The sequence below is a fragment of the Bos taurus genome, chromosome X, assembly GCF_002263795.3.
Source record: "Bos taurus isolate L1 Dominette 01449 registration number 42190680 breed Hereford chromosome X, ARS-UCD2.0, whole genome shotgun sequence".
Taxonomy (NCBI): Eukaryota; Metazoa; Chordata; class Mammalia; order Artiodactyla; family Bovidae; genus Bos; species Bos taurus.
The window spans coordinates 79,009,023-79,035,464 of NC_037357.1; the positions used below are offsets into that span (position 1 = coordinate 79,009,023).

Here is a 26,442-nt window from a genome sequence, read left to right on the forward strand (position 1 = left end):
GACCTATGGATTTGTGAATATTGAAAAATTCTTGTATCATATGATAAATCCCACTTGATAATATTGTATGGTCCTTTTAATGTATTGTCAGACTGTTTGCTACTGTTTTGTTGAGGATTTTGTGCCTATGTTCATCAGTGATAGCGACCTATAATTTTCTCTTTTGGTGGTATCTTTGTTTGCTTTCAGTATCAGGGTGACAGTGGCCTGATGGAATGAGTTTGGAATAGATTCATAAGAATAGGTATTGACTCTTCCCTTAATGCCTGATAGAATTTGCCTGTGAAGACATCTGGCCCTGGACTTTTGTTTGCTTGCATGTTGTTGTTCAGTCACTCAGTCGTGTCTGACTCTTTGCAACCCCATGGACTGCAGCATGCCAGGCTTTCTTTTCCTTCACCAACTCCCAGAGCTTGGTCAAACTCATGTCCATCAAGTCGGTGATGCAATCCAACAACCTCATCCCCTGTCATTCCCTTCTCCTCCCACATTCAATCTTTCCCAGCATCAGGGTCTTTTCTAATGAGTCGGCTCTTCACAATAGGTGACCAAGTATTGGAGCTTCAGCTTCAGCTTCCAATGAATATTCAGGACTGATTTTCTTTAGGATTGACTGGCTGGATCTCCTTGCAGTCCAAGGGAACCTCAAGAGGCTTCACCACAGTTCAAAAGCATCAATTCTTCGGCGATCAGCCTTCTTTATGGTCCAACTCTCACATCCATACGTGACTATTGAAAAAACCATAGCTTTGACTAGATGGACCTTTGTTGGCAAAGTAGTGTCTCCACTTTTTAATGTGCTGTCTAGGTGTCTCATAGCTTTTCTTCAAGGAGCGAGTGTCTTTTAATTTCATGGTTGCAGTCACCATCTGCAGTGATTTTTGGAGCCCAAGAAAATAAAGTCTGTCACTGTTTCCATTGTTTCCCCATCTATTTTTGACATGAAGTGATGGGGCTGGATGCCATGATCTTAGCTTTTTAATGTTGAGTTTTAACCCAGCTTTTTCACTCTCCTCTTTCCCCTTCATCAGGAGGCTCTTTAGTTACTCTTCACTTTCTGACATAAGTGTGGTGTCATCTGCATATCTGAGGTTATTAATAAATATCCTGGCAATATTTATTCCAGGTTGTGCTTAATCCAGCCTGGCATTTCACATAATGTACTCTACATTTAAATTAAATAAGCAGGGTGACAATATACAGCCTTGATGTACTCCTTTCCCAATTTGATAACAGTCCATTGTTCCATGTCCAGTTCTAACTGTTGTTTCTTCATCTAAATTCACATTTCTCAGGAGGCAGGTAAGGTGGTAAGGTATTACCATCTCTTTGAGAATTTTCCAATTAAACAGAAGTAGGTGTTTTTCTGGAATTCTCTTGCTTTTTCTATGATCCAATGAACGTTGGCAATTTGATTTCTGGTTCCTCTGCCTTTTCTAAATTCAACTTGAACACCTGGAAGTTCTCATTTGTGTACTATTGGAGGCTCGCTCAACATTCAGAAAACTAAGATCACGGCATCCGGTCCCATCACTTCATGGGAAATAGATGGGGAAACAGTGGAAACAGTGTCAGACTTTATCTTTTTGGGCTCCAAAATCACTGCAGATGGTGACTGCAGCCATGGAATTAAAAGACACTTACTCCTTGGAAAGAAAGTTATGACCAACCTAGATAGCATATTCAAAAGGAGAGACATTACTTTGCCAACTAAGGTCCGTCTAGTCAAGGCTATGGTTTTTCCTGTGGTCACGTATGGATGTGAGAGTTGGATCGTGAAGAAGGCTGAGCGCCGAAGAACTGATGCTTTGAACTGTGGTATTGGAGAAGACTCTTGAGAGTCCCTTGGACTACAAGGAGATCCAACCAGTCCATTCTGAAGGAGATCAGCCCTGGAATTTCTTTGGAAGGAATGATGCTAAAGCTGAAACTCCAATACTTTGGCCACCTCATGTGAAGAGTTGACTCATTGGAAAAGACTGTGATGCTGGGAGGGATTGGGGGCAGGAGGAGAAGGGGACGACAGAGGATGAGATGGCTGGATGGCATCACTGACTCGATGGACGTGAGTCTGAGTGAACTCCGGGATGGTGATGGACAGGGAGGCCTGGTATGCTGCAATTCATGGGGTCGCAAAGAGCTGGACACGACTGAGTGACTGAACATGAACATGAAGCCTTGCTTTGATTATTTTGAGCATTTTGCTAATGTGTGAAATGAGTGCAATTGTGCAGTAGCTTAATCATTCTTTGGCATTGCCTTTCTTTGGGACTGGAATGAAAAGAAAACATACTTGTACATAGATTATATGATTCTCAAACATTTAGTGGGGCTGACTGGTGTGTGTGTGTGTGTACTTTAATTAATTTTATTTCATCAATTCTCCTTTTGATCATTAATCTTTCAATAGAAAGCATTAGGTGATCAAGTATTTCATCACTCAATTGGTTCTTCACTTGCCCTGGGTCCACTATGTCCCTCCCTGTTGGGTCCTAGACCCAGCTCTCTGTTTCCTTTTAGAGGGTGGTAATAGTAAAATGTCTGGCAAGGAATAAAAGTCAACTCCAAGTTGTCCAATAGGACTATCCCAATTTTAACATGCATGTGCATAATAAACGTGCACCACTTTAAAGAGAACTATAGAAATTAGTCATAAAAAATAAAAATAAAAAAATAAAGAGAACTATAGATGTGATCAGTAGTTTCAGGTTCTATAGATATCATTATTTTACTAGGAACAGGTGATACACGGTGCAAAATTCAAGACACTATCACTTTATAAGATACACAAACTATAATCAAAGTTGCCAATAAATAGGAGGATATCATTAGTAAAGATTTAAACCAGTACCCTCTTGAAACAAACCATTTTCCTAGCATTTCCCTTAAACTGAGAAGAGGATCATTCAGAGTGGAAATTTGACTTTTCATATACATCATAAAGGGGGTTGCATTAGAAGACTCATCAGGTGTAAAAATACAGCATTCACTATGTATTATAGTATAAGGTCCCCCTTGGGAAGCTGTTAGAATATTGAGGGCCATGCATTCTGCAGGACTGCTTTTCTCACCACGGCAATTCCTGAATTGAGCAAACTAATGGCTTGGTTACTATCATTAAAGGCTTCCTGGGTGAATTTTATTAAAGCTCCTATATGGAATATCTTCTATTCTAGCTGAAGGAATGAGTATTGTGGCCAATAATCATACCATTGGAGAACTGATTGAATCCAGCATGCCCTCATTGAAGGCAGACTGACAGCGGCTGCTTTCAGGGTACCTGTAGGCAACATTGAGCCTAAAAGAAACCTACTGTACACCTTCTTAACCAACCCGGGGAGATCCAAGGCCAAAACTTTGTTCCATACACCTACTGGATCCAGTTAGGAGCTATCCAATATATTTCCCAGCCAGTGAAAAACACACTTCAGAACCTGAAACATACATACACCCAAAGACTATGAAACATTAGATAGGATTCATCAGGGGTTTTAATAAATTTACAAACATGTATCCAACAGCATCATCCTGCAACTTGCAGAATGAAGTCAGGAGGATGCTTTTGAAATCGATGATAATGGCCTGATCCATTCTTTTGGACTGCCACACTTGTATCTACTGGATGCTACACCATGTTGCATTGATCCCTTTGCTTACTGATGAGAATTGGGAGTGTTCTCAGTTTTTCCCATCACCAATGCCACTGTGCATGTGTTTTTGTACACCACAAGTACCAGGGTGTCTCCGGAAGATGTACCTGGCAGCAGACTTCCTGGAACAGAGGAAAAATCGCTTTATCATTTTTTTTCAAGATTTGAGACCTTTGGCTCAAAGCAAGGACTCTGGAGTCATATTGCTTGGTTTCAATTCTGCCAGTGATCTGCACGGGCCAAATGCCCTTGGGCCAGTGGCTGAACCTCTCAGAACCTGTTTCCTCACCTGTAAGAGGCTTTTACTCATTGGTACTGTAGTCCTAGGAGTGTCACAAGGAAGCATTACTATTTATGTACAGCACTTAGAAGAGTGCCAGGCCCAGGGTCCCTGCTGTATAAGTTGCTTTTCATAGATTTTGCCAAATTACCCCCCAAATGGATCTCTGTGCAAGACAGTGGTGCACAGTCACAGGGGTTTGCTTCTAACCTCTCCCACTCTCAGAATGGTTAAGCTCTTGGAAGCTTGCAGTCCTAGAGTGTGAAACCCGATTCATGGTTTTAGTTTACATCTGCAGGATCAGCGGTGGTGAGCATCTTTGTGGGTGTAACTGGACACTGAGACTCTCTATTCTTTGAATTGCCTCAGAGTGGGGAAAGAGCTGAGGGAGTGAGGTCAACCCCAGTTTGTCCCCCAAATCTGCCTGCCAAGAATGTTTGATGGAAGCAGATGAGGCAGATTGCTTGCAGAACAAAAATAGGATCCCTTTGCCCTCTGGCCACATATGGAGAAGTATGCCGACCACTGATCACTGACTGTGGGATTCCTCTGCCCATTCTCTCATTGGGCCGTAAGGCTTGTGGTGGAAGGGAGGCTGGCAAATGTTTCAGCACGTTCTAAGTGCTCAGCGTCTCCATTCTGACGTTTCATCCTCACCTCCCAGGAGACCAGGGCCCTCAGGATCCTCCTGCTTCCCGCTCCACCCACTTTGTACAGAGTCAGGGCTCAGAGCTGTGACTCTAATCAGAAAGGGAAGGCAGGACAGGAGGAGGTGGGACGAGAGGCTTGACAGAGGTGCTCATACCACCATCACCTTCACCCGCCAACTCATCAACTGCCCTGATGACCCTTGGGCTTGGCAGCAAACAGGAGGTTACTCTTCGAGGGGGCAGGCAAACAAGGCGCGCGCTGGTTGGTGGGAACCAGACCAATAAGGAGGCCATGGCGCCGGCGTCCCAGGCTTGCTGAAAGCCTGGCGCCGTTGGCCACAATCTTGTGCGTGCCATGCTTGTGGTGCTTGACCACTCGCTCCAGACGCTGCTGGCCTCACCTTCCGTGACGGCCTCCACCACTGCCACCGCAACTCGGTTGATAAATCACCTCCAGCCCAGGTCCGGGGGCCACCCATATTCCCCAGATGATGAGCTGTCAGTTTGGGGAGCGGGTTTCGGCCCAGAGGACAGGGAGCGGACCTGCGTCCCTCAGGCCGGCTCTACAGCCCCGCAGGGACCTGGACTGGGCTCCGAGGTGAGGACACCATGAGAGTGGAGATGGGTACCCAAACTCAGGGATTCAACTCAGAGCGGGAGGTGCTGGAAGCGGGGTGGGGTCGGGGGTGGGGGGGGCGGTGCTGTGGGGCTGCGAAGACCAGCTTGGCTCCCTGGCCGACGACAAAGGGGATGCCCTGCAGCTGGCTGACGAGTCAGTGGCGGCCATCCTGCGGCAACTGAGCGACCTGGACGTACTGGGCTTCAGCAGATACCTGTCCCTGGAAAGCTATGCGATCACTGATGAGACCTCCTTGTGGGTCAACCTCAAGGCGGGTCCCAGCGGTCGAGGCACGGTCCCCTAGAGTTGTGGGGCAGCGGTGCTGGCTGCGGCTGGCCCTCTCCAGGTCGGTGGGGCCGAGGCGGGCCGGGCCTGGGGGAACCCTAAGAGAGGCACTAAGAGTACGTTGAACGTGGCTGCGGATCACCAGCGGCCGCCCTCGGAAGGCCCGTTTGGGCTGCTGTCTGACTCCGAGTCCTCTGATGAGTTCATTGAGAGAGAGCTGATGAGGGTGAGCATTTATCCCAAAGAAGGAGGCCAGGCCAAGCTCAACAGCCTCAAGGGTCCCAGGAACACGCCCAAACACTCGACTGTCTGGGGCAGGGAGAATCTCCTTCACTTGCCAGGGCCGTTCCTGTCCTCCGCTCTGCGAGGATTCACTTCGGTTGTGAAAAGGCAGGACAGGCAGGGCAATGCAGAGCTAAATGAACATCTCTCCACCTAAGAAAATGCAGAGCGAGCTCTGGGGGAAGGATGGCCGCCTGCACAGCTACCAGGGAGTACCAGTAGCGGCAGCTACTGCAGCTGCCACTACAGACAGCCTGCCGCGGGTCGCTCCTAGGAGGAAAGGAGACCGGGAGAAGAAATCCCTCGGGGGCATCTCCAAACCTGCCCTGGGGAGAACCTTCCCTTCCTGGGAGCAGCGAATCGTGGCCACTTCCCTGGAACCGGCCACCTTGCCCCAGTCTCTGGCATTCCGCTGCTTGGGAGGTCCAAGAGGCATACCTTGGTCCCTTTGGGAACCAAAGAGTCCAAGCACACGGGCACTGGGGCGAAAGCTGTGGCCAAGAGGGCATGGGAGGCCGTGTCAGTGGTGGCAGTGGTGGAAGAAAACAACGACCCAAATAGAGACCCAGTAACAAAGGGCCAAGTGAGTAGGCCAGGCCCCTCCTCTCTCCCCACTCTTCCCCCTCTCACCCTCCCCAGGACATAATTCTTCACCCATGCTCCCTCTGTCCATCCCTCAGGCGTCATCATTGGGTGCCCCTTGGTCAGTGGGTCATTAGGATGCCATATTGGGGTCCTTTTACTAGGGGCAAACGTTAAAGTAGCACTTGGGGTGTGCTGGGCTGGGTTCTCCACCCTTGGCCTGTTTCCAGTCTCTGCGAGTCTGGGACTAGAGAGGAAGGGAGGGCTGGTAGCTTAATTGTGTAAAGGGGACCCCTTAAAAGCTTCATAGAGCTTCAGTGTTTAGATGAATCACTTTCCTGAATCCTACTTCCTAGCTGTTCCCCAAACCTCCTTTCAGGGGCCCGGGCTTTCTCAGTGCTGCACTGTTGTCTCCAGCTCAGCTCTGCCTGCTGGCCTGGGGCTGACTGATGGAGAAAGTGCTAAAGAGATCAGCCTTTCAATTCTCTTCCCATTCCCCCGCCTCAGCCCAGTCCCAAATCACACCTGCTCACACATACACAGATATAGACATATAAATGCACTGGTACACACATACATACATATATACACACACACACATCATTAGTCCAGATTGGTGAAAAATCTTTCTTTTAGCTGCCCACTCACGGGGCATGGCCATCTTCTCCATGGGCACATCGTGGAGAACCCAGCAGTGATGACCTCCACATCAGAGACCCCCCAGGACCCAGGAAACTCAGAGCCCTTGGCCCTGAACCTGGGAGAAGTCATGCCCAGAGGACCTGAACCCTCAGATGAGTGTCCTGGGTTTTGATATGGGGGAAGGGGACCAGGGGTGAGGGCAGAAACCTCTCTCTCTGTCTCTCTCTCTGTCTCTCTCTCTGTCTCTCTCTCTCTCTCTCTCTCTCTCTCTCTCTCCTGGGGGCTCAGCCTTGCTCCTAGGCAGCTTCTTCCATGGGAAACAGGATGTCAACAGGGCTGGCCCCATCATCCTCTGTGTGGGATTTGTTTGGCAGAGGTGATCAGTGGCAGTGCCCCAACAGCTCCTCTGGCTGTAAACTTGCAGGTTAATAGCCTTTTCTGTGAAGTGCTGTTCACCCACATTGCTCTCCCAGGTGCTGGCTGTGGCTGCCGCTCTGAGAGGCTCGAACCCAGAACCACAGTCTTTGGGGACCACAGTGGTGAAAATGCTGCCCTTGGGGAACAGGGGAGGCAGGCCCGTAGAGAAGGTTTGGGCTGCCAGGCAGAGCAGAGGAGGCCTGTTGCCAGCAGAGGGGGGTGCTGCCTCACCTTGCGTTAGAGCCTGGTTGGCCCTTTCCACCTCACTGGGAGCCTGGGAAGCTGGATTGGGTGCCCTTTCCCTCTCAGGTGACCAGGAACCAACTGACCATTCCCCAAGACTGGAAAGGCAGCAGCAGCCACTGGGAATGCTGGACTATCTTCGGGTAATGCTTCCTCTGGCTCCTGAAATGCACACCCAATCCTCATGGTGGAATCTGGATCCAAGTTCAACTGAAATGTGTGGGCCTCCCCCCTTGTCCCCATCCCACACCCGTCAGAAGGAGCCCACCTCCTTTCCACTGATGAAAGTCTTTCCTTGCCATTCTAGACATCTGGCTTTGGGATGCATGGCCCTGGGGAGAGGAGAAAAAGGAGGCGACAGGAGGGCAGTGTATACTAACCTTTTCTCTTCCTCCCATGTCTACTGGCCTAGCGTCTGGTGCTACAGAGAGAAATAGACGACCTTAAGGAGCAATACGGTATCAGGAACCAGGGACAGAGAGCAGCGGGTTCTTAGTGCAGAAGCGGGGTGGGCCCTTGGGGTGGGGTGGGCTGCAGGTGCCGGGGGCCTCGTAGGGATCAGCATTCCTGTGGGGAGGAGAACCTAGCAAGCGTGTCCCTGGAGTGTGCTGTGCATGATCAGCTGGGCGTGTGGACAAGTAGCAAAGTACTGTGTGGACTGCGCGCACACTCTGCCAGCCATTCGAGTCCTAGAGAGCTCCTCCTGATAGGACTTGTAGAGATGCCATGTTGATTTTTCCCTTTAACTGCTGCTTGGTGTGGCCTCTAAGGTTCTTGTTATTGCTTGTTTGCGAGACAATTTTTGAACTTGAGAGCTGCTGGCACATTTTGGTTCATTTTAGGAAATAGCTCCACATTTAACTCAGGTGGTGGGTGGTGATCAGGCCCAGAGCTCTTTGCACTGGGGCTAGTGGGGTGGGTTTCAGGTTGTAGGGCTAGGTGGTTCCCCACAGGAACAAGGGGACAGGCGTCTATATCATTCTGTCTGGAGCACGTTCTTATGCCTCTCCCTGTTGCAGCCGCCATGCAGCACCTGGCTGACAAGTTCCAGGTCCTTTGAAGTGAGTGTTACACACACCATACTCCTTCCCACAGTCCTGGCTGTTGAGCAGGGCTGTGGGCTGGCCCTGGCTTGAGGCTCTTCCCTGACTCTGCTGTTTCACAGGTTGAGCCCAACATCTTTCTGCAAGAGGAGCAGATGTTACCTCCGAGGCTGGTGAGCTGTGGCCAAGCTTGTTGCCTCCTGTTCTGCCTCCACCAGGGCATCCTCTGCCCCTTGTTTTCCCCCTCTCTGCCCCAGTCTCACAGCAGTTTTTGATTAAAGGACTTCTCATATTCTGTGTTCTGTCCTCTGGGGGGTAGGGGTTGGGGGAGTGCGGCAAGGCCTGGTGGGGAGCCACTCCATATCAGAGCCTGTTCCAGAACAGTACCTCTGGCATCCTGTGGTGGGGACTCTGGGTCAGCCTCTGCTACCATCCAGGCCATCAGGGCAGCGGAGTGGTCCTGGTCTGGGTTCACTGAGGGCGTTGTCTGGCCACATTGGCACATCCTCCCAGTCCCCTGAGGCCCTCTTCTTGTTTTCTGAACACCCTCCTCTGGGATTTGCTGGTTCCCATCCATCGCTGACATTCTGCCTCCCCGTGGGAAGGAACTCATGACCCCCTTACAGAGCTCCAACCCATCCTCCTTCCTGCACTAGACTCGTTGTCCTACTTACCCTGACCACTCTCCTTTCCTGTTGGAGCACCCTCGATCCCTCCCTGACTTGCCATTGGTGACCTTGCCTGCACGTGTAGTTCAGCAGGTGGAAACAGGCACAGGTGCACTCATCTCTCCCTTCCCAGGCTCTGCCCTCTCATTGGAGTCCCTACTGCCTGTACTGCCCTCCCCCCACCCCCACCCCAGTCCCACCTTGCACGCTGGAACCTGCACACAATGCTCCTCTCCTCTTTAGCCCTCACCCCTGAGACTCAGGCACCAGTAGTTTCTCTTCTCCTTCTTTGGATTCAATAAAGGGCTTAGGATGAAGCCTGGACCCAGTGAGCTGGGGAGCAGGAGGGAAGGTACAGGGAGCACAGGAGATAGGCTAGTCTCTGGGCTGGAGGTCAGGAGATGCATCTGTTTGGTGCCAACCTGGGTCAGAGTGCACCCTGGCAGCTAGAGATGGATGGTGCAGTCCTTTGTGTTTTCACATCCTTCCTGCCCTAGCCAGCTGACCACCCTCACCTCCAGCCTGAGCCTCTCTATACCCTTGAGTGCAAATGGGCCCATCATGCTCTATGGCAAGTGTGGTTAGTAGGTCTCAGTTCTTGCAGCGTCCCCATCAAATACTGTTCCATCAGATACAAGAAGGCCTTCTTCAATGCAGTGTATAAAACTAGAAGAAACAACACAAGAGGAAATACTAGAGATCTCTTCAGGAAAATTGGAGATATCAAGGGAATATTTTTCCCAAAGATGGGCACAATAAAGGACAGAAACGGAAGAGACCTAGTAGATGCTGAAAAGATCAAGAAGATATGGAAAGAATATACAGAAGAACTGTCCAAAAAAGATCTTAATGTACTGGATTACTGCAATGGTGTGGTCACCACCCAGAGCCACCTATTCTGGAGAGTGAAATCAAGTGGGCCTTAGGAAGCACTGCTCTTAATAAACCTAATGGATGCGACAGAATTCCAGTAGAATTTCTCAAAACCCTAAAGGATGATGCCATCAAAGTGTTGCATCCAATATGTTAGCAAACCTGGAAGACCTTCCAGTGGCCACAAGACTGGAAAAAGTCAATCCACATCCCAATTCCCAAAAAGAGTAGTACCAAAGAATGTGCTAACCATTGGACAATTGCACTCGTCTGCCATGCCTAGAGCCAGACATCCTGGAATGTGAAGTCAAGTGGGCCTTAGAAAGCATCACTACGAACAAAGCCAGTGGAGGTGATGGAATTCCAGTTGAGCTATTTCAAATCCTGAAAGATGATGCTGTGAAAGTGCTGCACTCAATATGCCAGCAAATTTGGAAAACTCAGCAGTGGCCACAGGACTGGAAAAAGTCCATTTTCATTCCAATCCCAAAGAAAGGCAATGCCAAAGAATGCTCAAACTACCACACAATTGCACTCATCTCACATGCTAGTAAAGTAATGCTCAAAATTCTCCAAGACAGTCTTCAGCAATACGTGAACCGTGAACTTCCAGATGTTCAAGCTGGTTTTGGAAAAGGTAGAGGAACCAGAGATCAAATTGCCAACATCCGCTGGATCATGGAAAAAGCAAGAGAGTTCCATAAAAACATCTATTTATGCTTTATTGACTATGCCAAAGCCTTTGACTGTGTGGATCACAAAAAACTATGGAAAATTCTTCAAGAGATGGGAATATCAGACCACCTGACCTGCCTCTTGAGAAACCTGTATGCAGGTCAGGAAGCAACAGTTAGAATTGGACATGGAAAAACAGACTGGTTCCAAATAGCAAAAGGAGTACGTCAAGGCTGTATATTGTCATCCTGCTTATTTAACTTATATGCAGAGTACATCATGAGAAACACTGGGCTGGAAGAAGCACAAGCTGGAATCAAGATGGCCAGGAGAAATATCAATAACCTCAGATATGCAGATGACACCACCTTTATGGCAGAAAGTGAAGAGGAACTAAAAAGCCTCTTGATGAAAGTGAAAGAGGAGAGTGAAAAAGTTGGCTTAAAGCTCAACATTCAGAAAACAAAGATCATGGCATCTGGTCCCATCACTTCATGGCAATAGATGGGGAAACAGTGTCAGACTTTATTTTTGGGGGGCTCCAAAATCACTGCAGATGGTGATTGCAGCCATGAAATTAAAAGACGCTTACTCCTTGGAAGGAAAGTTATGACCAACCTACATAGCATATTGAAAAGCAGAGGCGTTACTTTGCCAACAAAGATCCGTCTAGTCAAGGCTATGGTTTTTCCAGTGGTCATGTATGGATGTGAGAGTTGGACTGTGAAGAAAGCTGAGCACCGAACAATTGATGCTTTTGAACTGTGGTGTTGGAGAAGACTCTTGAGAGTCCCTTGGACTGCAAGGAGATCCAACCAGTCCATTCTGAAGGAGATCAGCCCTGGGATTTCTTTGGAAGGAATGATGCTAAAGCTGAAACTCCAGTACTTTGGCCACCTCATGTGAAGAGTTGACTCATTGGAAAAGACTCTGATGCTGGGAGGGATTGGGGGCAGGAAGAGAAGGGGACAGCAGAGGATGAGATGGCTGGATGGCATCACTGATTCAATGGACATGAGTCTGAGTGAACTCCGGGAGTTGGTGATGGACAGGGAGGCCTGGCATGCTGTGATTCATGGGGTCGCAAAGAGTCGGACATGACTGAGCAACTGAACTGAACTGAACTGCCATGCTAGTAAGGAAATGCTTAAAATCTTGCATGCTAGGCTTCAGCGTTATGTGAACCAAGAACATCCAGATGTCCAAGTTGGGTTTAGAAAAAGAAGAGCAACCAGAGATCAAACTGCCAACATTTGCTGGATCATAAGGAAACCAAGGGAATTTCAGGAAACCATCTACCTCTGTTTCATCAACTACACCAAAGCCTTTGTCTGTGTGGTCATAATAAGCTGTGGAAAGCTCTTAAAGAGATGGGACTACAAGACCATCTTACCTGTCTCCTGAGACACCTGTATGTGGGTCAAGAAGAAACACACACTGTATGGAACAACTGACTGGTTCAGGACTGAGAAAGGCGTACGACAGGGCTGTCTGCTGTCACCCTGTTTGTTTACTCTATATGCTGAGCACATCATGAGAAATGCCGGGCTGGATGATTTACAAGCTGGAATCAAGATAGGCAGGAGAAACCTCAACAACCTCAGATATGCAGATGATACCACTCTAATGGCAGAAAGGGAAGAGGAACTAAAGAGCCTCTTGATGAGGGTGAAGGAGGAGAGTGGGAAAAGCCGGCTTAAAACTAAATATTGAAAAAAAAGAATGATCACGGTATCCCACCCCATTACTTCATGGCAAATAGAGGGGGGAAGGTGGAAATGGTGACAGATTTCCTCTTCTTGGGCTCTAAAATCACTGTGGATGGTCACTGAAGCCATGAAGTCAGAAGACGTTTGCTTCTTGGCAGGAAAGCTATGACAAACCTAGACGGTGTGTTGAAAATCAGAGACATTACTCTGCTGACAAAGATCCATATAGTCAAGGCTATGGTCTTCCCAGTGGGCATGTAAGAAGGCGGAGCACCAAAGAATTGATGCCTTTGAACTGTGGTGCTGGAGAAGACTCCTGAGAGTCCCTTGGACAGCAAGGAAATCAAACCAGTCAATCTTAAGGGGAATCAACTCTGAATCCTCATTGGGAAGGACTGATGCTGAGCTGAAAGTCCAGTATTTTGGTCATCTGATGCGAACAGCTGACTCATTGGAAAAGTCCCTGATGGTGGGAAAGACTGAGGACAGAAGGAGAAGAGGGCGTCAGAGGGTGGGATGGCTGGATGGCATCACCCGTGCAATGGACATGAACTTAGGCAAACTTCGGGAGATGGTGAGGGACACGGAGGCCTGGCAAGCTGCAGCCCATGGGGTCGCCAAGAGTCAGACACGACTGGGCGACTGAACAACAACAAACCCATATTATTAAACAATGGTAAAAAGTAGAAATCAGCTGCAGCAAAAAAAAAAAAAAAAAAACTGTATGAAAAAACAAACATGTGGAGGCTAAGTCACTGAAGAAATCAAAGAGTAAACCATAATATACCTATAGGGAAAAGAAAGGGAAAACACAAAGCCTGTGGGATGCAGCAAAAGCAGTTCTAAGAGAGAATTTTATAGCAATACAATCTTACCTCAGGAAACAAGAAAAACCTCAAATAAACAACCTAATCTTACACCTAAAGCAATGAGAGAAAAAAAAAAAAAAACAAATAAAATGGAAAGTTAACAGAAGGGAAGAAATCAAAGATCAGAGCAGAGATGTATGTAATAGAGATTAAGAAAGCAATAGATGAAGTCAATGAAACTACTTTGGCCACCTGATGTGAAGAATTGACTCATTGGAAAAGACCATGATGCTGGGAAAGATTGAAGGTGAGAGGAGAAGGGGATGGCAGAGGATGAGACGATTGGAGAACATCACGGATGCAACGGACATGAGTTTGAGTAAGCTCCAGGAGTTGGTGATGGACAGGGAAAGCTGGTGTGCTGTAGTCCATGGGGTTGCAAATAGCCGGACACAACTGAGTGACTGACCTGAAGTGAATAAAACTAAAAGCTGGTTCTTTGAGAGGATAAGCAAAAGTGATAGACCTTTTGCCAGACCCATCAAGAATAAAAGGGAGAGGGTTAAACTCAATAAAATTAGACATGGAGAAGTAAGTTGCAACTGACATCACAGAAATGCACTGGATTGTAAGAGAATACAGGAAGCAAGTATATGCCAGTGAAATGGACAACTTAGAAGAAATGGACCAATTATTAGAGTGGTACAATTTTCCAAGTATGAACCAGGAGGAAATAGAAAATACAAAGAAACACATCATATATGAAAGAAACACATATGTACTGAAATTGAAACTCTGACTTAAAATTTTCCAGAAAACAGAAGGCCAGGACCACATGACTTCAGAGGCAAATTCCATCAGGCATTTAGTGAAGAGTCAATACCCATCCTTCTGAAACTATTCCAAAAACTTGCAGAGGAAAGAACACTCCCCAAACTCATCCTATGAGGCCACCGTCATCCTGATACCAAAAGCAGACAAATATACCACCAAAAGAGAAAGTTACAGGGCAATATCAATGATGAAAATAGGCACAAAATTCTCAACAAAACAGTAGCAAACCAAATCCAGCAATACATTAGAAGGACCACACAACATGATCAAGTGGGATTCATCCAAGTAATGCAAGAATTTTTCAATATCCACAAACCCATAGATCTCAATAGATGCAGAGAAAGCTTTAGAGAAAAGTCCAACATCCATTTGTGATAAAACTCTCCAGAAAGTGGGCATAGAGGGACCCTACCTGAACATAAAAAAGGCCACATTTGACAAACCTACCGATAACATCATACTCGATGGTAAAAAGAAGAGTGTTTCTTCTAAGATCAGGAAGAAGAGAAGGATGGCCACTCTCGCCACTTTTATTCAATATAGTCACGGAAGTTCTAACCACAGCAATCAGAGAAGAAAAAGAAATAAAAGAATCCAAGTTGGAAAAGAAATAAAGCTGTCACTGCTTGCAGTTTGCAGGATACTATGCATAGAAAATCCTAAAGATGCTGCCAGAGAACTATTAAGAGCTCATCAATGAATTCAGTAAAACTGCAAGATACAAAATGAATGCACAGAAAATTCTTGCATTTTCACATGCTAACAATGCAATTTCAGAAAGAGAGACTAAATAGACAATCCCATTTATCATCACATCAAAAAGAATAAAATGCCAAGGAATAAACCTAAGGAGACAAAAGAGCTGTACTCACAAATCTATAAGATGCATGCACCCCAATGTTGATTGCAGCACTATTTACAACTGCCAAGACATGGTAGCTACCTAAATATCCATCAACAGAGGGATGGATAAAGAATATGTGGTACATATATACAGTGGAATATTACTTAACCATAAAGAGAATGAAATAATGACACTTGCAGCAACATGGATGGACATAGTGATTGCCATACTGAGTGAAGAAAGTCAGAAAGAGAAAGACAAATGTCCCTTACATGTGGAACCTAAAAAATTGTACAAATGAACTTATTAACAAAATGGAAACAGACTTTGAAAACTTATGATTACCAAAACGGAAAGGCAGAGGTAGGGAAGGGATAAAGATCCTAATCTATAACATCCTAATGAGAGCTGTTGAAGATGACGTAAACAGATGGAAAGAAATATCGTATTCTTGTGAGGCCAAGCATTAACAACTAGCCTCTGCTTTACATTTCCTAAGGAAGGAGGCTGGAGAAGCAATGGCACCCCACTCCAGTACTCTTGCCTGGAAAATCCCATGGATGGAGGAGCCTGGTAGGCTGCAGTCCACGGGGTCACTAAGAGTTGGGCACGACTGAGCGACTTCCCTTTCACTTTTCACTTTCATGCATTGGAGAAGGAAATGGCAACCCACTCCAGTATTCTTGCCTGGAGAATCCCAGGGACAGAGGAACCTGGTGGGCTGTTGTCTATGGGGTCGCACAGAGTCGGACACGACTGAAGCGACTTAGCAGCAGCAGCAAGGAAGGAGGAAGTGGGCTTGAGTCCAGGTGTTTACAATCAGCCTCCGGCTTGCACTTTGAAATAGAATAAGAGTAACAGGGTAAATAGTCAGGCTTTGTCTCCTGAGGATGCTTTAAGATAACAGCTCTGGCAGAGACAGAGGAGCTACTCTCTGTTTGAGTAAAAGATCAAGAGGTCACATATGTCCCATTCTCAGGGCAGGAGAGACATTGCACACGGGCAGAAAGGCTCCTTGGGAGTCAAAAACAAAGAGGCCCCACCCCATAATATGTGATGCAACGTCTCCCCTGTAGGTCTCTGGGCTGGCATGCATCTTGGAATAGAGTTGCTCATGCATGTTGTGGAGGGTCCTAGGGCAGGTCAGGTGTGAGAAAAGAAACAGGATAACTGGCCAAACGTAAACAAAGACCCAAAAGGACTGTCCTATATAAATGACTTAACTGCCTCTTACTGCACTCCTCATTAGGACAGATGCCCACACCTTTTCTCTCCAAATGTGTATCATTGCCTTCTCTGTCCTAACTAAGCAAACTGTTTCTCTGTGTGCTCTCCTACTTGTTGTGCTGTGTCTCTAACAATAAACTCTGTACCTCTTTTTTACAGATTTTGCCTCCTTGAGAAATGCTTTTTTCAAAGGGGCAAACTTAAAGCCACAGCTCACTGGCTGCCTCTCTGAGATCACTTGGATTGGGAGAATCAATATTGGCAGTATGACTATACAACCCAGTGCAACCTACTGATGCAATTGAATCCCTATCAAATTACCAATGGTATTTTTCACAGAACCAGAACAAAGATTGTATGGAGACACAAAAGACCGTGAATAGCCAGAGCAGGACTTCAGGCTATACTACAAAGGTACAGACATCAAAACAGTGTGATACTGGCACGAAAACAGAAGTTCTGAACAACAAGGTTAGAAGATGGAACAGTATTTATAATGGGAAAAGTTATGTTATCTTTAGGCAGAGGGGTGGCCCCAGAAAATGACTCTTGTTTCATTTCATCAATCAATGAGCATTTAAAAAACAGGACATTCTTCCTATTGACCCTATCAATGCCACGAACCAGTGTGGAGCCTTCACTTGGGCCACAAGACTAGAAACAAAAGCAGGGGCACTCACTGCGGGGTGGAGGCTAACATTTCAGGAAAATTCTTCCAGCTTTGCTCCCTACAAAGAACAAGGGAAGGGCATGAAGGGCTGTGCACACCCACCTACTGCTTCTGTGCCAGTGGAAGGTGGGAGCACACCCAGTCTAGCACATCAATGGTCTCAGTTTCTGTTTGAGGACAAACAACAAACAGCCTTAAACGATACTGCCCTCGGCTGGTCAAATCGTTGTATTACAATGCAGGGACATAGCTCCGGATTTTTTGCCTTCGTTTCTTTTTCTCAGGTTCTTGGCGCTCCACCTCTGAGCACCAAAAAATTGATGCTTTTGAATTGTGGTTTTGAAGAAGACTTTTGCAAGTCCCTTGGACTGCAAGGAGATCCAACCAGTCCATCCTAAAGGAGATTAGGCCTGGGTGTTCATCGGAAGGACTGATGCTGAAGCTGAAACTCCAATACTTTGGCCACCTCATGCGAAGAGTTGACTCATTGGAAAAGATTCTGATGCTGGGAGGGATTGGGGGCAGGAGGAGAAGGGGACGACAGGGGATGAGATGGCTGGATGGCATCACCAACTCGATGCACATGAGTTTGGGTGGACTCCGGGAGTTGGTGATGGACAGGGAGGCCTAGCACGGTGCGATTCATGGGGTCGCAAAGAGTCGGACACGACTGAACTGAACTGAACATGTTTATACTCTATAAAATTTTGAGGAAAAGGGAAGAAAGGATGGTATATAAGGAAGAGTGTGCCTATTCTCCTTGAATAAGAAATAGGGCTAAGATAAGACAGGGAAACTTCAGGAGTCCTGGGGAAAGCCAACACTATCCTCTTCTGTGACTTGGGGGTATACACTTGATAATCAATTATTACACTCCACATATATATTGTGACTTCTTCTCTATGTTACATTTCAGTATAATTGAGGAAAAAGATAATGCTTAGGGAAATAACATCCCAGTATAAGCATATTGTAATTATGTTCTAACCAGAAGTAGAACCAAAGTTACTTTCTTTGTTTATAACATATCTAATTGAGCTTAGAAATCTTATTTCATCTACATTAATAGCTATATTTTGGAGAACTCATACCTTTGTAACGAAAAATAATAAAGTGATGCTTACATAATTATATCAATCTCAGTTTTTAATAAATATTCCATATTTGGGTAGTACATTATCATTCAGAATGTAATTGTGAACTTGTGCTGAAACCCACAGAAGTGATGTATTTGGATACGATTTCTCAGAGACTTCTCCCCTCCCCATCCACTTCCTCTCAGAGGTGGAGCACCAAGAACCTGAGAAAAAGAAATGAAGGCCAAAAATCCGGAGCGATGTGCCTGCGCTTTAATACACCGATCTGACCAGGCGAGGGCAGTATCGTCTAAGGCTGTTTGTTGGGAAGGGCCAGATGCCATGGCTTGGAGTTCCTCCTGATCTTTGTGATTAGTCTGTTAACCCCTGAGACTGAAGAGCTTATTTGTGCCAATATGGTGGTGATGGTGATGGTGATGGTGGTTGGATGCGCTGCATCTCCCTTGCCTGTTTGACACTTCCGTCTCAACACCAGCCTTCACCTCTCCTCCCCGCAGCAGCAGCTCTTTTCTTCCTCTTTCTCCTCAGACAGAAACTGAGACCATTGATGTGCTAGACTGGGTGTGCTCCCACCTTCCACTGGCACAGAAGCAGTAGGTGGGTGTGCACAGCCCTTCAAGCCCTTCCCTTGTTCTTTGTAGGGAGCAAAGCTGAAAGGATTTTCCTGAAATGTTAGCCTCCACCCCGCAGTGAGTGCCCCTGCTTTTGTTTCTAGTCTTGTGGCCCAAGTGAAGGCTCCACACTGGTTCGTGGCATTGATAGGGTCAATAGGAAGAATGTCCTGTTTTTTAAATGCTCATTGATTGATGAAATGAAACAAGAGTCATTTTCTGGGGCCACCCCTCTGCCTAAAGATAACATAACTTTTCCCATTATAAATACTGTTCCATCTTCTAACCTTGTTGTTCAGAATTCCAGCTATTATAATTCGCCTCCCTTTTTAAGGATGGACCCGAAACAGAAATTGAGGAAACATTTCTGTTGAGACTTTACCTTAAATGACTGAGCGTGTAAAGGGTCTTCTCGTGCTTATTCGGGATTTTTCATCTCTTTAAACTACATGTGCTTTATTGCTAATTCTTGGACACCATCAGAAGACATTTTGAAAAAAATATTGTTTTGCCCATGATTCTAGGACCATTCTAAAGGAGATCAGTCCTGGGTGTTCTTTGGAAGGACTGATGCTAAAGCTGAAACCTTAATACTTTGGCCACCTCATGCGAAGAGTTGACTCATTGGAAAAGACTGATGCTGGGAGGGATTGGGGGCAGGAGGAGAAGGGGACGACAGAGGATGAGATGGCTGGATGGCATCACCAACTCGATGTACATGAGTTTGGGTGGACTCCAGGAGTTGGTGATGGACAGGGAGGCCTGGCGCGGTGCAATTCATGGGGTCGCAAAGTGTCGGACATGACTGAGTGAACTGAACTGAACTGAACATATCTAATTGATATTACTGATCTTATTTAATTTATATTAATAGCTTTATTTTTAAGAATTCATAGCTTTTCACTAAAAATAATAAAATGATGCATACATAATTATAATATCAATCTCAGTTTTTAATAAATATTCCATATTTGGGTAGTACATTATCATTCAGAATTTAATTGTGAATTTGTGCTGAGACCCACAGAAGTGTTGTAATTGGTTACAATTTCTCAGAGACTTCTCCCCTCCCCATCCACTTCCTCTCAGAGGTGGAGCACCAAGAACCTGAGAAAATGAAGGCCAAAAATCCAAAGCAATGTGCCTGCGCTGTAATACACCGATCTGACCAGGCGAGGGCAGTATCGTTTAACGCTGTTTGTTGGGAAGGGCCAGATGCCATGCCTTTGGAGTTCCTCCTGTTCTTTGTGATTCGTCTATTAATCCCTGAGACTGAAGAGCTTATTTGTGCCAATATGGTGATGATGGTGATGGTGCTGGTGGTTGGATGCGCTGCATCTCCCTTGCTCTTTTGACACTATCTCAACACCAGCCTTCACCTCTCCTCTCCGCATCAGCAGCTCTTTTCTTCCTCTTTCTCCTCAGACAGAAACTGAGACCATTGATGTGCTAGACTGGGTGTGCTCCCACCTTCCACTGGCACAGAAGCAGTAGGTGGGTGTGCACAGCCCTTCAAGCCCTTCCCTTGTTCTTTGTAGGGAGCAAAGCTGAAAGAATTTTCCTGAAATGTTAGCCTCCACCCTGCAGTGAGTGCCCCTGCTTTTGTTTCTAGTCTTGTGGCCCAAGTGAAGGCTCCACACTGGTTTGTGGCATTGATAGGGTCAATAGGAAGAATGTCCTGTTTTCTTAAATCTCATTGATTGATGAAATGAAACAAAAGTCATTCCCTGGGGCCACTCCTCTGCCTAAAGATAAAATAACATTTCCAACTATAAATACTGTCCCATCTTCTAACTTTGTTGCTTAGAATTCCAGCTATCATAATTCCTTTTTAAGGATAGGCCTGAAGCAAAAATTGAGGAAACATTATTGTTGAGACTTTACTTTAAATGACTGAGTGTGTTAAGGGCTTCTCAGGTTCTTGTGGATTTTTCATGTCTTTAAACTACATGTGCTTTATTGCTAATTCTTGGACACCATCAGAAGACATTTTGAAAAAAAATTGTTTTGCCCTTGATTCTAAGACCCAAATGCCTCAGCTGATTTTTCCCGCATGGTTCCTGCCCCAGAATCACAGATGTACAGAATATTAGAGCTAGATAATCTCATGTAGAAATCTAACGGGTCTACTCCTGAGGGGTGTACAAATGAGGAATCTGAGAGTAGAGGGACAGTGCCACATGTCCAGGCCAGCAGGCAGTTCAACTCTACCTGTTCAGTCCCCACTTGGCTGTTCATTAGGACAGAAGCACCTGCATCGCCTCACACTCAGAACTCTTGTGGATGTATGTTGAAGCTGGTGCAGCTTCTTCCCAACCTCCTGACTAATTTGAAACAATGAAATCGGTCCCATTTACTGTCAGTTATAGCTAGAGCCTTGTTCACTCACTTGAGCATCCCAGGTGAAGCACTCCCCCTCACTGCACGCACGTTTTGGGGTCACCTTGGATTGCTGACCTAACAGGCCTAACACAAGGCAGAGTAAGGTGGGGCAAGCACTTGATGAGGAATCAGGAGACCTGTCTCTCTCCTAACCTGATGAAAAGCACTTCCCCTTTCTGAACCTCTTGTTTCTCCATCTGGGAAAAGAGGAAGGTGATCTAGAACAGTGGCTCTCAACCTGGGGTCCAATAACTTCCTGAAATTGTGTGCAGAGTTGTGGGAGGCAATGTCTTATCGGGAGGGTGTATGGAGCTTTCATTAGATTCTCAAATGAGTTCTTATCATTGACTGAATTGTGTTGCCCCCAAATTCCTATCTTACAGCCCTAACCCTCAATGTGACTGAATTAGAGAAGGAGCCTTTAGAGAGGTAATTAGGGTTAATTGAGGGAGCTGGTAAAGAATCTGCCTGCAATGCAGGAGACCTCGGTTTGATTCCTGGTTCAGGAATTTCCCCTGGATGAGGGATAGGCTACCCACTCTAGTATTCTTGGGCTTTCTTGGTGGCTAGATGGTAAATAAACCGCCTGCAAAGTAGGACACCTGGGTTTGATCCCTGTGTTGGGAAGATCCTTGGAGGAGGGCACTCCAGTATTCTTGCCTGGAGAATTTCCATGGACATGCAAGCCTCGTGGGCCACAGTTCACAGGGTTACCAAGAGTCGGACATGACTGAGAAACTAAGCACAGCACATATAGAGGTTATAAGAGGTTATAAGGGGCCCTAATCCCATAGGATCTGATATCCTTATAAGAGGAAAAGATACCAGAGATCTCTCTCTCTCTTTCTGCATATGCACACAGAGGAAGCATCATGTGAGGAAACATGGTGGCCAACTGCAATACAAGAGGAGTTCCTTCACCAGGAATTGAACTTGCTGGCACCTTGATCTTGGACAAGTTATCACATGTGCCTCATATATGAAATAGGGATAAGATTAGTATTTACCTTACATGGCTGTTGTCAGAATCAAATGACATAATGTATGTAGAGGGCTTGGCACACAGTAAAATTTCAACAGATATTAGTCGCTTTTGTGATGAAAATATACCTATCTATCAGGGTTTTTTGCCTGTATAAACAACACTGTTGTGAGTAAACTTCTTTACACTCAGAGAATATTTTTTCTTTTCAATTATTTCCTCAGGTTCAATTCCCAAGAGTGGTGCAATGAGTCAATCCCTTATCATTTAGATGTTCTTATGTTGTTCTTATTGAAACATATCATTTACATTTATTTAGGTGTAAATCTCATAGAAATACACAGAAAAGCAAAATAAATTTATAATATTTCCAGCAGTTCTTACTATTTAGTATAGAATTTTATTAGTCCCTTTTCAACTCAGAATTATCAGTGTTGCTAGTTTTGCACCCCATGCAATTCTTTGGTGGGACACCACTTATAAAGAGTGCTTCACTGTTGGGTCCAGGATTTCCTCCCAAAATTGAGACCCCCATCTGCACCCTGTCAAAGGAGATGCTTTCTAAGCAGGTTTCATGTACATAGAAGTAATGAAAACTACATCATAAAACTGGCAGATCACCAACAGCTGGCACTGTCAAAAGTATGCTCATTTTAGAAACATGAAAATGTAAAAAAAAAAAAAAAGCCTGTCTTAGAATCAGTGAAATATGCTTACTCACCACTAGAAGATGAATCCTATCTTCTTCAGATAATTTTCTTAATCTACATTTTCCAACATCCCTTGCAAGCCTGTGATTTGGTTCTCCCCAGTAAGGTACTTCTGTGGAAGGCTTTGATTTGCACGTGACATTAGGAAACTGCTGGGCAGAGGTCATGGTTTCCCTGGCGTGGATGGAAACCATAGAGGCAGTGTTTCTGAGGTTAGTAAGACAAATTAAGCAGCAGTGGTTCTGAGAGCTTTGCCTAGAGCTTCTTCTATAGCTCTTCTAACAATTCTGCAAGGGATAAATTCCTTTCTGTCCCAACTAGTTAGAATAGCCCCCATGAGATCTTTTCTTCCTTCTTGCATGTTAACAAACTCTAATTTTGTTGGGGGCAGCAATATGTGCAGGCTACAAAGGTACATTTTCCAGTCCTCCTCAAAGAGGGATAAGCATATGACTAAATTCTGGCCAGTGAGACATAAGTAGAAGTCAGCCCATAGAGCTTTGGGGAGAATTCCTCAGGAAACAAGGTGACCTCAGCATGTCCCGTGGCTGGGACTGTGTGTATGTCATGTGTATGTCAGCTCCTTAAAGCTAGAGTAGTTTTTTTTAATTACTCTTGTTAAGTGTAAGCAGAGGACACAGATTCCTTTTCAAAAATAAAATCACACCCAGAAATGCATTTGAATTATAATAAGGAAACAAAAACATGAAATCCAGATCTCCTATTATATACTGATAACTCCCCCAGGGTGCAGAATCCTCTTCATCTCTGTCATTTTAGAGTTATTTTACCTGAGCCCCATTCAGCATGCATAGAGAGTCACTAGGTTCAAATTGGCCAGATGTGTCTGCAGATATGTTAGTGCAGGGAATAGCTGACAAGCCAGAACCAGAATCTATGGCTTTGGTTTTATTTCAGGTAAAATTTGTATTACATGACCAAATATTTGGATTTTATTTTGTATCTGCAAGGTTTCCCACTGAAGAATAATCTCTATCTTATGGAAAGCTCGTACTCTTAACTCAACAAGTGCTAGTTCTCTTCTTGCTCTACATTCCTTTTCTTACCATCAGAAGTTGATTTTACTTTTCATGATGGTCTCATTTCATAGTGTTTTAAATTGTAATGATCCTAGATCATGAAGCTTTAAATTATTGTTATAAATCTCTTTGCAGATTGAGTGCTCTTTGTTTAAAATCTGTTTTGATGTGCCACTGCCAACTCCACACTGGATATATCATTCTTTGACAGTATACTCTGCTGAAACTAGCAGTGAAGCCAGAGTATCATCTTTCCTACCTAAAAGTACCTAAATGCTTAACAAATATATTTTATGGCAAAGAAACATGATGGGGAGCTGAATCAGTTGACCAATCTCCTTTTGTTCTTACCCTCTCTTCCTCTCTGCTGCCTTGAAGACAGATGTGAAAGATGAAGATCAGGCAGCCATTTTGTGAAGGCTAAATGACCATTCTAACATTGAGCAGAAATACAAAAGGAGTCTGAATTTCAGAAAGCATCATGAAGTACTATTTCAGCCCTTGATTGCCCATCTTCAGATTTTTCCTTAAACAGAAATAAAATTTTACTTAATTTGTTTAAGCTACTGTTTTTGGAGTCCCTGTTACTGGAGCTAAATTCAGATTCTAATTGATTTAGAATTTGGTACCTCAAAGTGCAAGCTGTAAGTTACAGAATAAAGTTTTAGAATTGGCTGAATAGGAAGGGTTGGACTTGGAGCCATAATGGTAAAGCTATAGCAGGTTTAAAAGTTGTTACTCTTAGGCATGTGGTGATGAAACATTTGGTCAAACTGTTGTATGTGGTACTTTAGAAAGTGGGTTCTGTACCAACCAAAACTGTATGTTAGGGCAATTAGGTTATTTTTAAATTTGTGTAAATTTGTATGTGCTTTTTAATCTTTCTACATAGGAAGTTTTATCATGCAAGAGAAAACAAGGAAGAGAGGCAGAGACAGAGAGAGATGAAAGGAAGATACCCTCAGCCACACAGCTGTCCACTCTTGCCCTTGCACAGCCATCTCAGATACTGGGCCCCGCTTCCACAAGACTGGAAGGCTTTCCCAGATGAACAAAAGCTGATGGAGTTCTACACCGCTAGACCTTCTCCACGAGATAGGCTAAAGGAAGTCCTTCAAACTGAAACAAAAGGATGGTAAACAGCAATACAAAGCCATGTCAAAACATAAGGTTCTCTGGTAAAGGCAAATACATGCACCAAACACAATGATAGTTTTGGTGAATAGAATTAAATAAGAAAAACATAAAAATAATTATAAACTTATATTAATGGGTATACAATAAAGAAAGATGTATGTTTTTAATACTGTAAAAATGCAGTGATCTGGGAAAGAATTCAGTTTTTATATGTAACTGAAGCTTTTTTTAGCCATTTAAAAATAGAGTGTTATAATTTAAAGATGTTTTATATAACTGCAAAGGTAGCCACATGGAAAATATCTGTAGAATATATACAAAAGGAAATGAGAAGGGAATTAAAACATATCACTACAAAAAGCAAAATCAATGAAACAGGAGGAAAAGCAATAAGGGATGAAAGGAGGGACAAAATAGCTACAAGACATATGGAAAATAATTAACAAAATGGCAATAGTAAGTCCTTCCTATCAATAATTACTTTAAATGTAAATGGATTAAACTTCCCAAGATACATAGATTTGCTGAATGGATTAGAAAAAAACAGGGTCCATATACACTGTCTACAAGAGATTTGCTTTAGGTCTAAGAACACACACAGGCTGAAAATGAAATAATGGAAACAGATTTTCCATGCAAAAAGAGAGTAGGAGTGGCTATACAAATATCAGATAAAATGGATTATAAATCAAAAACAGTAACAAGCAACCAAGCATTATTTAATGCTAAAAGGGTCAATTCATCAACAAGATACAACAATTACACAAATTTAGGCACCAAACCTCAGAGCTCTTAAATATAGGAAGCAAATGTTGACATAATTGAAGGGAGAAATACATTGCAGCACAATAATAGTAGGAGACTTCGATATCCCACTTTCAGTAATGGATAAAGCAACCAGACAGTAATCAACAAGCAAATAGAAGACCTGGCAATGCTATGGACCAACTGAACTTAGCATATGCAGAACACTCTACTCGACAACAGTGAAATACACATCCCCCTGTATAAATGGAACATTCTCCATTAGAAACTACATGTTAAGCCACAAAACAAGCCTTAACAACTTCAGGAAAACTGAAATCACACACAGTGTCTTTTCCAATCACGGTAAATGAAACCAGAAAACAGCAACACAAGGAAGGTGGGAAAATTCACAGATATATGAATATTTAACAACACACTCTTAATCAATGGGTCAGAAAAGAAGTCACGGGGGAAATTAGAAAATACCTTGAGACAGAAAAAATGAAAACACAACATGCCAAAAGTTATGGGGTACTACATTACTTTGCCAACAAAGGTCCGTCTAGTCAAGGCTATGTTTTTTCCTGTGGTCATGTATGGATGTGAGAGTTGGACTGTGAAGAAGGCTGAGTGCTGAAGAATTGATGCCTTTGAACTGTGGTGTTGGAGAAGACTCTTGAGAGTCCCTTGGACTACAAGGAGATCCAATCAGTCCATTCTGAAGGAGATCAGCC

At 44.7% G+C, this 26,442-nt stretch overlaps 1 pseudogene; it reads left to right on the forward strand.

The window, feature by feature from the left end:
- The first annotated feature begins 4,104 nt into the window (after positions 1-4,104).
- LOC100140415 (uncharacterized protein CXorf49 homolog) lies at positions 4,105-6,412 on the forward strand (annotated as a pseudogene).
- The last annotated feature ends 20,030 nt before the right edge of the window (positions 6,413-26,442 follow it).